Raw genomic sequence first — 14657 nt, forward strand, 5'->3', positions numbered from 1 at the left:
ATATATTTAGTATTTTGATTGCAATTTATTTTATATCAATCAACATTTTGCCTAATACAATCAATGAAGGCAAATTCGTATATTTTTTAATAGAAACAGCTGTTTACTATAATCGTGTATAGATAGAAGAATAACATGTCTGGTAATATCCCTTTCAAAAAATGTCTACTAAATCACAATTTTTTAAAAATATATATATATATATATATATATATATATATATATATATATATATATATATATATTTATATAAAAATTGGGAACAAAAGAAAAAATATTTTAGCGAAAAAATACTCGATAAAATTTTAACACGTCGCCACTTTGGATCATTATTGTGTATATACTTAGTTTAATTAATAGAAGACTTAAGTTTCTGAATGTGTAGCCTAATGGGTTATGAGACTGAAAGAGTATGAAGAATGAGGTTGGTGTATAATTTGCTAACAAATTTTTTCTCCCGTGACAAACTATAAATATTATATTTTTTGTTAAAAGAAATTGGAATGATTTACAATTAGTTCATTATTACACAATCCACAGGGATTTGTTACGGAATGAATGGCAATAATCTACCATCAAAACAAGAAGTTGTAGATTTATATAAATCAGAAGGCATTGGCAAAATGCGTATATACTACCCAGATAAAGAAGTCCTACAAGCCCTTAGAGGTTCCAACATTGAATTGATCCTTGATGTGGCCAAGGGAACCCTTTCTTCTCTTACAGATGCCGGTGAAGCTACAAAGTGGGTCAAAAAATATGTGACACCATATGCTCAAGATGTAAAAAGCAAGTACATCATTGTTGAAAATGGAATTCACCATCTTGACAATGAGGCTCAGACTGAGCCGCTCAGTCCATTCTCCCTGCCTTGAAAAACATTCAAAATGCAATTTCATCAGCAAATTTACAAGGCCAGATCAAGGTCTCAACAGCAATCGACATGACATTGATTGGTAAGTCATATCCACCCAATGATGGTGTTTTCACTGACCAAGCAAAACCGTATACAACCAATAATAAACTTCCTAAAGAACAATGGAGCACCACTTCTTGCCAATGTGTATCCTACTTCGCTTATATTGGTAACAAACAAAGCATTTCTCTTGGCTATGCTCTTTTTGATCAACAAGGAAACAATGAAGTTGGGTACAACAACCTCTTTGATGCCATGTTAGATCATAGTCACACGGTTCGCAATTCGCTTCGGTACGTGGTACGGGTTCGGGTACGCGGTTCGCAACTTTAAAAGAATTCGGTACGTGAGGGGGTATACAGAGTCGGTACGCTTAGGTTCGTGGTTCAAATATAATAATCGGTATACTATGGATAACAAAATTAATTAATTAAAAATATAAAACAAACAAAGCAAATATATAACATGTTGAACCTCACTGATAAATTATTTTACAAAAATATGAGATATACTAGTTGAACCTCACTGATATGAAAGCACTGAGATATATAAAATGAGCTAAGTCCCACATCGACTACTTAGCAACATGGAATGAAAAGCTAAAGTTATAAATAGAGCACCCTCCTCGCATATTTTTCATTGAGTTGAAAGCGCTTCCCATGCCTTTAGTAGGTGGGGCCAGTGAATTCTCTCCCTTCTTTAATAGGTGGGGCCAGGGAATTTTCTCCCTTCTTTAATGGGTGGGGCCAGTGAATTCTTTACTGGCGAGAATTTGTTTTTCTATTAAGTTAATTAGTCGAAGTTTTTTCCTTTCTTTAGTCTTTTGAGCTGGTTCGCTAGATACGTCGTTTTGAACGAATTTCCTTGCGAATTTTAACGAACCGGTTCGTGAAAGTACCGCGAACCGGTTCGTGCGAACCGGTTCGCGGTTCTCAGGCTCTCAGATGAATTATGTGACTATGTGTTAGATACAGTATACGCTGCTCTTGAGAAAGTTGGAGGTTACAATGTCAAGATAGTTGGGTCCGAGAGTGGATGGCCGTCTTAATGGTTAGTGGATGGCCGTCTAACCATGTGTGACCTCTCTCTAGTGTGATCTTATCTCTGTACGCAACCTCGTTTCTGTGTGCAACCCATATACTTTAGATATGATCATTCACCCCTTCGTTGTTGAACGTTCATCGTGTTGATCTTCATCCCCTTCGTGTGTGGTAGCTCGCCGTACTTCACCGCCTTCGATATGATTTATGTTCTTTCATACATTTCCTTCCGATTTATTTTGTTTTTCTCATTGCTAATTTTTCAAATTAATCTGTGTCGGATTGTTTCATACTTTGGTTTCTTTACGCACATTTTTTAACGATTGTTTATCTATTTATTGCCAAAATTAAAAATATTTTTTTTCTGTTATGTTATGTTTTCAATATTTTTTCTCTTATGTTATGTTTTCAAGTTTGGAAAGTAGACAAGGCTTAAATATGTTATTCGTCTCTGCAAATAGGGGTCGCTTAAAATTTCGTCCCTGCAATCGCTAATCCTTTTTTTTTTGCCCCTGCAAAGTTTAATCAGTTAAAAATTCGTCCCTTGACCCGGTTAATGACTGCCACGTCATCAAAATTACCATAATGGCATGGGAATTGACGAAAATACCCCTGGACTAATATTTTTTTTCCTTCAAAAATTTTTTTTTTCAAAATTTTGAAAATTCTTTTTTAAATTAAAAAAATCTGAAAAAATAATTAAAAGTAAAAAAAAAAATTCGGAAAAAAACTGAAAATTTTTTGGGAAAAAATCATAAAAAAAAATTCGGGAAAAAACTGAATTTTTTTTTTAAGGAAAAAAAAAACAAAAAAAAATAAGCCAGGGGTATTTTCGTCAATTCCCATGCCATTTTGTTAATTTGATGACGTGGCAGTCATTAACTTGGTCAAGGGACGAATTTTTAACTGATTAAACTTTGCAAGGGCAAAAAAAAAGGATTAGCGATTGCAGGGATGAAATTTTAAGCGACGCCTATTTGCAGGGACGAATAACATATTTAAGCCAGTAGACAATAAAGAGTAAATAAGACATATTGTATTTATATAACGATTGAATAAAATATATCAACTAAGACGAAGTTATAAAAAAAATCAAATAGTAAAGCGTGTAAGTAAGAATTCATTTGACTTGGATTGTAGAGCGAAAAGTAGTTAGAAAAAATATATATATTGGTAAAAAAAAAAAATCATGAAAAAACATGCATATAAAAGAAACCAACAATTAAACAATCCAGGTTGAAAAATTAACTACACACAAACTCATGCATCTGCAAAATTAGCAATTAGGAAAGGAAGGAAAATGCTATTTATCTAGAAAAATAGCATCAAGAATTTTTCAAGACACATGTGGCAAGTTTTAATTGCATGATTTATTTGTCCACTTCCTATTTTTCAGCCACACCTCCTTGAATTGTGGCAAATAGTGCATTGTGATTGGTTGCTTTTTATTCTTGAAGAATTCTTGATGTTTTTTTTCTAGAGATATAGCATTGCTCGGAAAGGAAAACAAGATTAATACAAAAGAAATGCATGAAAGAACTGAAATCATATCGAAGGGGATAAAGAACAACAAGCTACCTCGCATGAAGGGGATGAAAACCAACACACTGAAATTAAATAATGAACGTAGGTCACCAAAGTATGGGTTGTTCATGGAGACTATGGATAACACCCAAGAAGGGTCGTGCAAGGTCGCACAAAGAGAAGAACTGCAAGAAGAGATGACCCTATCGTCGGAGATAGTGAGACAAACATGAAATGTATTTTGGGGCTAAAATTCCAGGTATTGAGTCGAAGAGACTTGGAGTTTAGGGTTCACTCGTGTTGAAGAAGAAATTATAGGCTATTTGTATATTTTTTAAATATTTGGAAGTTGATTTATATTTTATTTTTACGGTGTTTTATTAAATTTGAGTAAAAACATGATTTTGGTTAAAGATCATAAACCATTTCTCTTAATAAAGTTTGGTAATTAACTTTTTCAAAGTTGTGGTTCAGCTCATAAACCATTTAATTGGTTTGGTCTTTTATAGTTCAGTGTGGTTCACTTTACTCGTATAGTATAGTGAATCATATATTTTTCACACCACTGCTTCTATCTTTATCATATCCCTCCTTTGCTTTTGGTATTGTCTTTTGATAACAATTGCGGAGTTTGGTGTGACGGTACAGAGGGATTTGTCCTGATCAAGTAGTTCTATGATCATTGTCTTACATTCCATAGTGTAGTAGGGTTCTCAAGCTTCTAGTTTACGCCTTGGAAGTTGAATGATGAAGGCGTAGTTTAGAAAAGAGGGTTGGCTCAAAGTTATGGACTATATATATGGTGATATGGTTTCACATGGTGATAAAGATGATGAGTTTACACGGTGCTTAAAAATGAACAAGAGTATGGTGGCTAGTTTTTATTGGAGTTATGGTGTGCTAGCTACGTTTCTGTGCTAAATCTTAGTTGTTTGTTGATTGTTTGTGGTTACGGGAAATAGATGTATGAAGTGATGGTGGAGACCCCTTTCTTTGGTTATGGCTTCTCCTTTCTTTAGTTCTCCCCTCTTTTTCTTCCCTTCTCTTGCTTTGGTTTTGAATATGTCGTTGATATTTATACTAAAAAAATTAGGTTAGGTTCTTTATTGAATGAGGATGATGCCAAATTAAAATTGTGTTACTTACATGGAAATGGAAAAAGGAGAAGAAATGAAGAAAGATGCTTGATAGCATTAGTCAACATACTTATTGTCCAATTTTTGTCTTTTAAGAGGAAAATTTTAAAGACAAGGATAGAAAATTTAACTTTTGACCAAAATGGAAGAGATAGTTTCACGCCACCATTGTTGTGAAGAAAAGGATAAAGAAATTCAACTTTTAAAAGGATGCTTCATATTAAGTCATGCAATTTTAGTTTTCTTGAAATCAAGCAATTTTTTGGTGTCTTTAATGTAATTCACTATAAAATCATGTAATTTAGCAAAGCAAATCATCTTATGAAGAATTGAGAAGACAATGGATGAAGATTCAAGAGGTCTCTAGAGACATTAAAAAGTGGAGAAATTTTGTTTCAAGTCCCAAGTCAAGTTTTAAGGAAGAAAACACTCAAAAAGACATAGAAAATGGCAAAAATGTGTTAGGAGAAGGTGCCATGTGCCCCGGCCATCAGCCTGTGCGCCCCGGGTGTGCAAAGCAGTGCATAAAATGCACTGTTTCAGGCACCACGCACGAGGAGCATTCTTCCACGTGCGGTCCGCTTGCACTTTTGGGAGGAAAACAACATTTTGCTGTTTTTAGTTACGGGTTTGGGGAAAAGGGGTAGATTTTCAGCCCAAACTCACTCGGAATTTAGCCTGTAAATACAATTATATTCCTCTCATGCACTATTATTCATTCAGAACGAAACGGTTCAAGAGGAAGGTAAGCATCAAGGGAGGACTATCTCCTCAACTTTCTTCTCTCTACAGTATATGTTATATTTCTTTTGTAATTTGTCTTTATGGTAACTAAGCTCTAATTGTGTAGGATTCTAAGATGAACATTGTTTGTTTGCTGGATCTTTTTAATTCAAGTATTTTATTCAGTTATCTTATGAGATCTATTTAATCTTTTTATGCAAATGTCATAATGTTTTTGACAGTGGTAGGGAGTGTGACATACATAGGTACATCAATCGAACCTATAAATGTGACATACTTAGGTACATCAATCGAACCTATAAATAGGAGGTTTCAGAAAATACTTCTTGTCATACTTTTTCGAACATTGCATAATAAATTATATCCTTTCCCCTTGGTAAGATAGACGAGATATGATTGCTCGTATGTAGAACTACTAAGTTAAGAAATGGTATGTGATGAACTTCTACGATTCATAGACGAAGTTGGAGCCTTTAGATGACAATTTATGAATTTCAATTCTTTTATGTTTCAATTACCTCTGAGAGAGTAAGAATCCACTCTAATACTCTGTACAATCCCCTTAGAGTTGTGTATAATCTTAATGTGATCATCCGGGAAAACTCAATAGCTAGAGGGACGTAACAATCTCACGAATTCATCACTTAAATAGAACCCTTATCTCATAATTGAATGTTTACTTGTCTTTAATTCAACAAGGAAATAGAGGAGATTCGAAGAATCTCAACCGCCCTTAAAATTCCGCAATCAAACGATGTTACTAAATCATTGATGCTTTGAGCAATTAAATCAAATTTGCAAACTACCTTAATTTACTACTTTTATTTATTTATTTTGCATTTTATTTTTTGTTTTAATAAGTAACGCAGTTGCCGAGCTAAAACAACAATATTTGTGGAGGTGATTTTACTTACTACTTCATTACTTAAAAATAGCTTAATACACTTACCAAATTTCATCATCATAGAGCCACTTAATATATTATATTAAAATAAATGAATTTTATTAAAATCCAATGACATGGAATTGAGCAATGCTATATCTCTAGAAAAATAACATCAAGAATTCTTCAAGAATAAAGAATAGCCCATCACAATGCACTATTTGCCACAATGCTGAAAAATAGGAAGTGGACAAATAAATCATCCAATTAAAATTTGCCAACTATTTCTTGAAAAATTCTTGAAGATATTTTTCTTGAGAAGTAGCATTTTCCCATGGAATTACTAATGGAATCTTTTCGGTAAACAAAATTTGTAAATGTTGTTCCTTCAAAAAAAAATTGTAAATGTTGTGTTTGCGAGAGAGTGATTTGTTAAATAATAACAATAAAAGTTACAAAATATATGATGTGTTAGCCACCCTAATTTATAACCTTTCCTTAGCTAAGCTGACTAGCATATGCTCTTTGTGGGGAACATAATGAGACAATTTCACACCTCTTTATGGAGTGTCATTGGTCAAAGCAGATATGGTTTGCTTCCTCTTTAGGTGTGGTATTTAATTCGCATGATGCAAGGTACGTTCCTTTTCACAAGTGGTTGGAGGAAAATATTATTAATGTCAATGAGGATATTATAGTCCATGTTTTGGCCTTGTGTTATGAGATATGGTGTGCTAGAAATAAGAAATGTTTTGAGGGGACTGATGTTGATGTGGCTGCCACTGTTCAAAAGGCACAAAGATCTATTGGGAATTTTAAGAGTGCTAGTACGATGTTGGTGGAGACAATAAGAGGGGGTCCGCTTTTGCCAATATCTGATGTTCATTGGACACCTCCTTATAGTTGTTTCTATAAGCTTAATGTTGATGCAGCAGGTCCGATAGAGGGTGACAAGTGTGGTATTGGTGTTGTGGTGAGAGATAATGAAGGTGTTGTCGTTGGTGCTAGTTCCTGGCAAGTCTTTTCATTACCAGATTCAGAGGTTGCAGAAGCTTTAGCTATGCGGAAGGGATTAGAATTTGCAAAAGACATGTCTTTTTTGAATCTTATAGCAGAATCATATGCTTCTAATGTGATTTCAGCGTTGAATGCTCACCAACAATCTCCCAACTATGTTGGTTCTATTATTCAAGATTGTATTAGTTTTAAGGGTAGTTTTTGTAGTTTAAATTTTTTGCATGTTAGGCGTGAAGCCAACCAAGCTGCTCATTATTTAGCTAAATATGTTCTTAGGAATTTAGATTCCATATGGAACGAAGAAACTCCGCCTTGTATTTCTGCAGTCTTGGCATTTAATTTATTGCCAGACTTTCATTATTGAAATCGTCTTGTATTCATTATTATTGAGGATTGATAACTGGGCACAAAATTTATAACACATATTTGACAACATATACTATTTTATTTTTTTTGTCCAGGTAGCCTAGTGGCTAGAATTCTCCTTTTTCAAAGAGAATAAATGGGGTGTCCGGGGTTCGAAACCCGGCTCCTGCATATAACAATGCATGTCCCTGCCAACTGAGCTATGCTCACAGGGACAACGTATACTATTTCACTGTTACTCAAAATATCAATTTTTTTTGGGTTAATAGGTCTTTACTCCTCTGTAATATAGGTTATTTCCTGTTTTCCCCCTATAAATTTTTTTTTATTTACCCCCTGTAAAAAAAATTGTTTTGATTTACCCCCTAGTAGGACAAACAAAAACCAATTTTATTTTTTTTTAAAGAAATTTTCGTTTTTGCTTGGCCTATTAGGGGGTAAATCAAAACAATGTTTTTTTTTACAAGGGGAAAACCGGAAATGACCTATATTACAGGGGGTAAAGACCTATTAACCCATTTTTTTTATTCTATTTCCTTTTCTTCTTTCTCCTTCAACAACAGACCACTCTCTCCCACCATGTCCTCTCTCTAACTGCCCTTAGTTCATCCGACATCCGCCTCCCTCCGTCGGCCACCGCCACCGAAGACGTGTCGGTTCCCTGCACAACCTCTCTCTTGCGCGTCCCCACCTCCTTGTCCTCTCTCCTTGTTGTAACCGCCATGCCCCAACTACAATAGCACCATCGCAACTGCCACCGTCCGCCATAAATTAGGATGTGTCCGGTGGCTGGATCTCCGATCAACTTAGCTTGGATCGTTTTCCGTCGTCTAAATCTGATCGTTACTTGGCTTCGGTCGTCTCAAATCTAAAGTCTATACTCTGATTTCATTTTCATGTCGGTTTATGATTTGAATTTAAAGTTGCGAATATGTTTTTGTCAATGTTGTGTGGAGGAGGAAGAGGTGAAGGGAAGGTAGTGTTGTAAAGAGGCACTACTAAAAAAGCAAAAATTAGTGAGGGAAATTTTGAGAGGGAAAACATGAAATACCTCTCTAATTTCGTCACTAAATTTTGCGACCAAAGAATTTGTGAGGAATTTTATTTTTTCTGTCACTAATTTCCCTCTCTAAATTTGCTTTTTCTAGTAGTGAGGAGCAATAAGAGAGAGAAGGGGAAAATTACAGTGAAAGGGGGAAGAAGAAGAGAGAAAATGTCAAAATTGCACTTCTAATTAAAGACAAAATGACACAATTATCCATGCTGTTTGTATTGTGTCAAAATAAATGTGTTCACTTATCATTTCTGATTATTATTAGGCCATCAATCAACAATATATGTGTTTTATCTTTTAAAAAAAGGTTAATTAAGTAAATGGTCTCCATAAATATTCAGAATTTTATTTTCAATCCCTACAAAATAAAATCACATTTTTTAGTCCCTATAAAAAATTTCGTCAGCATTTTTAGTCTCTGTAAAATTTTCCATCAACATTTTTAGTCCCTCTAAAAAGATTACGTCAGCATTTTCGGTCCCTAAAATGCTAAAGGAAAATGTCACAGAGACTAAAAAGTGTGATTTTATTTTATAGGGACTAAAAACAAAATTCTGTATATTTATGGAGACCATTTACTTAATTAACCCAAAAAAAGGGGTTAAATATGTTTTTGGTCCATATAAATATACCAACTTTTCGTTTTAGTCCCTCTAAATTTTTCCTTCAACTTTTAGCCCCTATAAAATAAAATCGCACTTTTTAGTCCCTATAAAAAGATTACGTCAGCATTTTCGGTCCCTAAAATGCAAAAGGAAAATGTCACAGAGACTAAAAAGTGTGATTTTATTTTGTAGGGACTAAAAACAAAATTCTGAATATAATTTATAGGGACCATTTACTTAATTAACCCTAAAAAAGGGGGTTAAATATGTTTTTGGTCCATATAAATATACCAACTTTTCGTTTTAGTCCCTCTAAATTTTTCCTTCAACTTTTAGTCCCTATAAAATTTTCAATCACAACTTTTGGTCCCTCCTTTAAAGTAAACTCATATCTAGAATTCATATTTTTAAATAAAATTTTACATGAAAATGTATAATATTATAAGGATCTCTCCCAAAAAAAATTAGAATTTTTTACAAAAACATGAATAAAAATAGGGACCAAAAGTAGTGATTGAAAATTTTATAGGGACTAAAAGTTGAAGGAAAATTTTAGAGGGACAAAAACGAAAAAATTGACATATTTATAGGACCAAAAACATAATTAACCAAAAAAAAACTATGTGTTTTCAGTTTTACCCAAGACAAGTGGTTGGAAAACAATGCATAGTCTTAATTTCCTTTTTTTTTTTTTGTTACAATAGTCTCAATTTCCTTTGAGTGGTTGACGAGGCTAAAATGGAAAACAATGCATAGTCTTAATTTCCTTTTTTTTGTTACAATAGTCTTAATTTCCTTTTGAGTGGTTGACGTTGCTAAAATTTTTGAGTTGTGTTATTTGAACTACCATTTCAATGACAACTTATGAGACAGCCGAAATATACAAAGAAAACGAGATATTGACAGAAAAGTCAAAACAATAGGAGAGAAAATAAAAATATAATATAAATATAAGAGAAAAAATTATCACAAAAGTTATCACAAATTAGTCATACAAATACCATTTCCCATAACTTTTAGCCTAAAAGTCTTCCTTATTAGAAGACCACCCTGCAGTCAATACAAAGTCTTCCTTTCTAGGTCAATATTTCTCTCCTAATATTATTGTATACTTTTTGTATTGCATTTTATAAGCCTGTTTTCATTTTCCGGGTAAAATTGATTGGTTGGATTTGAAAAGTCCTGGTTTTTATATAGATGAGGGCTCCATAGTTATAAGCTATGAAACTCTGGTACTCTAAAATAGAGACTTACCTGTATCATATATGTATCAGATACCAATATTCTACAGATAAGTACGCACGGAGTATCAGAATTAATTATTTTATCAGATACTTATAAGATACTCGACATAGACACACAAATACTTATAAGATACTTCATAAAGAAGTATCCTAGAGAGAGAAAAATGAAGGGTAAAAAAGTATGTGTTGTGAAAATTCAAAGGAGATGTATATGATTCAATCACTATAATTGTTTTTCGATTAACCAATTAAAAATAATGTTTTTGGTGGATGAAAGCAACGAGAGAGTGGAGATTCAATCAATCAACATTAAACAAACTTTATTTTGAGTTCTTTTATTGATGCATTAATTTGTTGATACCCTAACATTTGGTGGATGCATTTGTTTATATATACATATATATTTTGCCATTCAAAAAAAAATGAAAATAGAATATGATTTATACGAAAATTTTATATTTTTTTTATTTTGATCACATGTATTATTTTTTGCAAATTGTGAATTTTATGATTATACAGTATTGAAGAGTAATCAATGCTTATTTTTTCAAGTATTTTACATGCATAAAAGTTTTAATATAAATATTTTATTAACGTATTTTAACTGTATCGTATCTATAATTTAAAAACTTCGCGTACCCACATTCGTACTACGTATCCGGGCTTCATAAGTTATAAGCTTCTCCAAAATGTTCCTCTCAAAAAAAGTTTTTCTAAAATGAAATGGCATTCAAGTTGGTACGCATAAACCAGAAATTTGGACTAGTGGAGGCACCATATACAATAAGAGATTCAAGAATTTTGAATAATAGACGCACCATATATATAAATTTATAGCATTATATATAATAGTTTTATTTTATTCAATATATAACGACTCTCATTATAATAATAAACAGATTATAAATTACATAAGATGAAAAATATAAATTGAAATCTATAAGAAGGAAGTTACCTCTTAGAAGGTCAATAATGGAATATAGAAAGGAGAAGAATGAGAGGAGAAGATGACTTAAGAGACTAGAGAGTAATTGAAAGCACAAGAGGCAAGAGTGAAAGATTCTTGCAGTTAGACGAGGGAATCAAGATCATAATATTAGTTTTTTTAGGGAAGATCATCATAATATTACTTGAGAAATGTTAACGAGTGTCTCAAAAAAAATTTTAAGACCTTAGATTAAATTGTATATTTCTATGAAAATTTGAGTTTTCAATGTATTGAAAATTATATTATATAACTTTATTAAGGAAAATTTATTAATTTAAATCTTTAAAGAGTACTCTGTGACACATGTTTTCTTGGTCTGGTGGTTAGAGCTCACACAATTTAATTGTGGAGAAGTAAAGTGTCCGGGGTTCGAACCCCGGTCCCTACATATAATATGCAATATCCTCGAAACACTTGTTATTATTACTTAATTATGTTTACACTTATTAATGAGAAATTATAAATGAACGAGATGATAATAAATTTATCAAATTAGCCTTTTTTTTAAGGGAAAAAAGGTTAATTTGGGACTAGATTTTTTTTTTTTTGAGCAAACAAACAATCCCTAAAAAAATTATGCATGGATGTGGGACTAGATTTTTTTTAATATGCATATCTATCACTTTATAACACTACAAACAAACAATCCCTAAAAAAAACTACAAATAAATAAGAAGACTAAAGACGTGTGTTTTAGTTGTGGAAGGATGGATGGATGTGGGTCATATAGGTCAAATATATAACTATTAACAAAAAATTCTCAAAAATCAAGTGCAGGCATGTGCCCACAACCTCTTCTACATGGCTCCGCCATAAACTAGTTGATAGATATGCATTTAAGTGAATTAACTTATGTTAAGAAAAGTCTCATACAAGTGTCATAAGGATCTATGAAGCAATAACACATAGATGACACCAGACACAATATTAACACAAAGACATTGACAAATGTGATTTAAATTTTAAAAACTAAATTAATTGAATATAATCACATGTGTACATGTGTCAATGACATATATGTCAAACACCAGACACACCTTCTATTAGAAATGCCAGCAATATGGACTTGGACTTATTACTAGTTCCTATCACTTAGAAATGATCACATGTATCTATCACATCATCTTAATTACGTCACCTTAGTTAGTTCCATAGACTAAAATTTCAAATTTTGGACGTACTGAATAAGTTATAATCAAGAATGTTTCCTTTCCTTCACGTAAGTATACAGAATCATTGGCGGCTGATTAACATTAGTCTTGTATGCCTTAGGCCATCATTCAACAATATATGCGTTTTCTTTTCACCAGAAAGAATGGTGGGAATCAAAAACCATAGCATTAAGTTCCTTTGAGCAATTAACCCTATTAATGGCTATTCCGTTAAAGGGACTTATATATATTTGACGACGGCGGAAGCTCCTTTTGAGCGTGGGTTGTTTGGCGACGTGTGGCAGAAGCAAAACCCGTTGAAGGTTTCTGTTTTTGTCTGGAGACTTCTTCGCAATTGATTACCAACTAAAGACAACCTTTTACGTAGGAGACTCATTCATCATGACGACATGTCTTGTATAGGTGGTTGCGGTTCTTCTGAGACCGCGGACCACCTTCTATTTCGGTGTGATCATTTTGGTACGGTATGGCATCTTTTGTTTCAGTGGCTAGGCATTTCTTTCATAGCTCCAGATGCCGTTACAGCACATCTTCATCAGTTCGGTCGCTTTGCGGGATTACCACGGTCTACACATTCTTTTCTGACAGTAATATGGATGGCAACTGTTTGGGTTATTTGGAAGGAAAGAAACAACAGGATTTTCAACCAGAAGAACGCTGACTTGCATCATTTAGTAGACAATGTCAAATTTATGTCTTTCTCTTGGCTAAAGGCAATTGTGCCCACTTTGGCCTTCAGTTATAATGACTGGTGGTGTAACACCCTACTTCTAATAAGCGGTAAAACGCGCGAATATACAAATATATTCTAGAAATAGATGCTACGTCACTAATCAAAAACAAAACATACATGTATAAATTGTCAAGTTTCATAAACATAGCAGCGGAACATATATAAAACCATATGAGTAACATCTCCACATCTCATGACAAAAAATACATCTCTCAGATACAATCAATGTCTCAACTCCAACTACATAATCAAAATAAGATCCAACATGCAAGTACTACCCTAGATCAGAGCTCTAATCTAGACACTTGCATATAAAAAGGAGGAACTCCGCTCCTCGGCAACATCAAGCACACAATCTAAGCACCCTGCACTCCATCTACCCGTCCATACGGAAAGGTAGGTGGTAAATCACTGAGGGTTAGCATTACATCATCATAATACATATAAGTTTTAACAAGAATATTGGAAATGAAAGATATATTTATTCAAGAATGAAGAATAACAAGTCATACATGTGTTCACAAGTATTCACAACACTCACATCATTCAATATCATCATTCCAAGTTCGTATCAACAAGTGTATCATACACATTTCACAATTTCAACCATGTCAATTAACAATTAACAAGTCCAATCATCATGCACAACTCAAATGTATTTCAATTCACCAACAATGTATGCAATGGCTCTAGACTCATCTAGATGCATGCGGTACCATTTCACCTCAAGGTCGTCACCTTCGATGCAACACAAACATTGTAATCACCTCAATTGGATATAAAATCCACCACCATCAGTCATGAATGCATGAACATATGACTCAACTACAATGCATATGTTCACACAAACTAATCACCTCAACATCACCAATACTTGTACATATGCAATCAACAACAATTCACCACCACTTAACATATGTACAATCACCAACAACATCCATAATTCAAGCAACATATAGTTGTCACATATATACACCACCAATCATCTTCACATAAGGTTTAACAACTATCCATAAAGGATTCATATACAATTGGCTCTTAAAACTCAATTTCAATCAAGTTCGTCTCTCAAAGTCACAACATTAACAATAATTGAGCATTTAAGCCAAAACCGAGTAAACAAGTTCAATTGCCTATGTCATGTATTCTCACAAGTCACATATGCGTGCAGTAGAGGTTACATAAGCATTTCATCGGCCAAATACGATGAATTCATAAAAATCACAAAGTTCGTC

General features: G+C 33.3%; 1 pseudogene; it reads left to right on the forward strand.

Moving 5' to 3' along the window:
* The first annotated feature begins 474 nt into the window (after window positions 1–474).
* On the forward strand, window positions 475–7725 carry LOC146931487 (glucan endo-1,3-beta-glucosidase pseudogene; annotated as a pseudogene).
* Window positions 7726–14657: the final 6932 nt, after the last annotated feature.

Source organism: Medicago sativa, chromosome 4, assembly GCF_051527215.1.
Source record: "Medicago sativa cultivar Bolivia chromosome 4, Bolivia_mono, whole genome shotgun sequence".
Lineage (NCBI taxonomy): Eukaryota > Viridiplantae > Streptophyta > Magnoliopsida > Fabales > Fabaceae > Medicago > Medicago sativa.